General features: G+C 44.2%; 6 non-coding genes across 6 annotated transcripts; 2 read left to right on the plus strand and 4 right to left on the minus strand.

Moving 5' to 3' along the window:
- Window positions 1–634: 634 nt before the first annotated feature.
- On the minus strand, window positions 635–706 carry TRNAA-UGC (transfer RNA alanine (anticodon UGC)). Its single transcript has one exon. It is a non-coding gene; the product is annotated as a tRNA-Ala (tRNA).
- Window positions 707–863: 157 nt separating this feature from the next.
- TRNAM-CAU (transfer RNA methionine (anticodon CAU)) lies at window positions 864–936 on the plus strand. The gene has a single exon. It is a non-coding gene; the product is annotated as a tRNA-Met (tRNA).
- A 199-nt stretch (window positions 937–1135) lies between these two features.
- Window positions 1136–1207, minus strand: TRNAA-UGC (transfer RNA alanine (anticodon UGC)). Its single transcript has one exon. It is a non-coding gene; the product is annotated as a tRNA-Ala (tRNA).
- Window positions 1208–1336: 129 nt separating this feature from the next.
- Window positions 1337–1422, minus strand: TRNAY-GUA (transfer RNA tyrosine (anticodon GUA)). Its single transcript is given in 2 exon segments — window positions 1337–1372; window positions 1386–1422. It is a non-coding gene; the product is annotated as a tRNA-Tyr (tRNA).
- A 768-nt stretch (window positions 1423–2190) lies between these two features.
- TRNAA-UGC (transfer RNA alanine (anticodon UGC)) lies at window positions 2191–2262 on the minus strand. The gene has a single exon. It is a non-coding gene; the product is annotated as a tRNA-Ala (tRNA).
- A 157-nt stretch (window positions 2263–2419) lies between these two features.
- TRNAM-CAU (transfer RNA methionine (anticodon CAU)) lies at window positions 2420–2492 on the plus strand. Its single transcript has one exon. It is a non-coding gene; the product is annotated as a tRNA-Met (tRNA).
- Window positions 2493–2500: the final 8 nt, after the last annotated feature.

Below are 2500 nucleotides of genomic sequence, written 5' to 3' on the forward strand. Positions count from 1 at the left end.
CACACTGTAAGGTACGTCTTATCACCCCAAAGGAGGATTTCAGACCAAAGTTCATGTTCTGTCTTGGCTTGGGGATAAGCAGGGGTGCTCCAAATTTCAATTTTACAGAAAGGAAAGGAACTTTGATACAAAGACCTTGGGCAGCATTGGTGGCAAATGGATGGCTGCGCGGAACCATGAAAGAAATGACAGAAAGTTATGGGAGTCATTACTACGCACCCAGCATCAAGAACGTGCATTTTGGATGCATTTTCAAAAGGAAAGAGAACGGAAAAATCTGTAGATTGAAGGTGATTGAGATAAACAAAATATTCCGTTTTTCTAAAAGCTACTGTAAAGAGTCTCTGGTTTAGAAGAAGAACCCTTACCAATGATCAAGAGAGATGCGACAGATTTCTATCATCAAAGCATTATGGTTGTCAAGATGAATCATCACTTTGATGTCTTCAACAAGTAGGATTCTTTTGATCTATAATCATCAAAAATGAGATAGCCCCATTTCATGGGATTTTTCAAGGCAAACGTCTGACAGATTAAGCGGGGTCCTCATCCCGGTTGGAGGACATATCTCTTCCTTCATCATGATGCCAGCCTAGCTTTCGGCCCAAAATCCAAGGTAAGCATGGCAAAAGTCTGGAGATGCCGGGGATTGAACCCGGGGCCTCATACATGCAAAGCATGCGCTCTACCACTGAGCTACATCCCCACTTCTGCAAGGTTTGACTGTATGATTGGAAACCCTGCATTGAACCGACGGCCACATCACCCCATTCGACTCTGCAGTATACAATGTCAGTCAGGAAAATCCTTCAGCCTTGTACCTGGATGATCTTCATGGTCTTATGTACAGATGCCTATATACAGCCTTCTTAGCGCAGTAGGCAGCGCGTCAGTCTCATAATCTGAAGGTCCTGAGTTCGATCCTCAGAGAGGGCATTTATTTCCTTCTTTTGGAATGCAAAATTCTCCGATTTTCTTGAAATGCGCAAACTATGCCTAGTTCAAAGATTTTTCCAAAGCAAATGTCTGACTATTTAAGTGGGGCTCTCACCCCAACTGCATGACAAACTTCTTCTTTCTGCATGATGGCAGGCTAGCCTTCTGGAAAAAAGCCAAGATAAGGAACAGAGGCTCCTGGAGATGCCGGGGATTGAACCCGGGACCTCATACATGCAAAGCATGCGCTCTACCACTGAGCTACATCCCCACTTTTGCACTCGAGCTGTTTGATGGATGCAAGGAATCCCTGAAACCCAGGGACTGCAAAGTCTCGATCATAATCAATGGAAGGTATTGTTTGAATAAAAGTGAAAGATATGGAAATCGAAGCAAAAAATCCTTCGAGCCGGATTTGAACCAGCGACCTAAGGATGTCTGACTTTATGCTACAGTCCTCCGCTCTACCAACTGAGCTATCGAAGGAGTGGCTGAAGTATCTTTCAGCGCTGTAATTATCTCTCGCTCAAGAAAGGTTGTGGGGGTGGGGATCAGGAGCAGATCGATGAAAATCATGAACATTACCTGCAGCTCCCTCTCAAAGTCACCAGTTCTTAGAGCACACTGTAAGGTACGTCTTATCACCCCAAAGGAGGATTTCAGACCAAAGTTCATGTTCTGTCTTGGCTTGGGGATAAGCAGGGGTGCTCCAAATTTCAATTTTACAGAAAGGAAAGGAACTTTGATACAAAGACCTTGGGCAGCATTGGTGGCAAATGGATGGCTGCGCGGAACCATGAAAGAAATGACAGAAAGTTATGGGAGTCATTACTACGCACCCAGCATCAAGAACGTGCATTTTGGATGCATTTTCAAAAGGAAAGAGAACGGAAAAATCTGTAGATTGAAGGTGATTGAGATAAACAAAATATTCCGTTTTTCTAAAAGCTACTGTAAAGAGTCTCTGGTTTAGAAGAAGAACCCTTACCAATGATCAAGAGAGATGCGACAGATTTCTATCATCAAAGCATTATGGTTGTCAAGATGAATCATCACTTTGATGTCTTCAACAAGTAGGATTCTTTTGATCTATAATCATCAAAAATGAGATAGCCCCATTTCATGGGATTTTTCAAGGCAAACGTCTGACAGATTAAGCGGGGTCCTCATCCCGGTTGGAGGACATATCTCTTCCTTCATCATGATGCCAGCCTAGCTTTCGGCCCAAAATCCAAGGTAAGCATGGCAAAAGTCTGGAGATGCCGGGGATTGAACCCGGGGCCTCATACATGCAAAGCATGCGCTCTACCACTGAGCTACATCCCCACTTCTGCAAGGTTTGACTGTATGATTGGAAACCCTGCATTGAACCGACGGCCACATCACCCCATTCGACTCTGCAGTATACAATGTCAGTCAGGAAAATCCTTCAGCCTTGTACTTGGATGATCTTCATGGTCTTATGTACAGATGCCTATATACAGCCTTCTTAGCGCAGTAGGCAGCGCGTCAGTCTCATAATCTGAAGGTCCTGAGTTCGATCCTCAGAGAGGGCATTTATTTC

This window comes from Triturus cristatus, chromosome 4_1, assembly GCF_964204655.1.
Source record: "Triturus cristatus chromosome 4_1, aTriCri1.1, whole genome shotgun sequence".
In the NCBI taxonomy this organism is placed as follows: domain Eukaryota; kingdom Metazoa; phylum Chordata; class Amphibia; order Caudata; family Salamandridae; genus Triturus; species Triturus cristatus.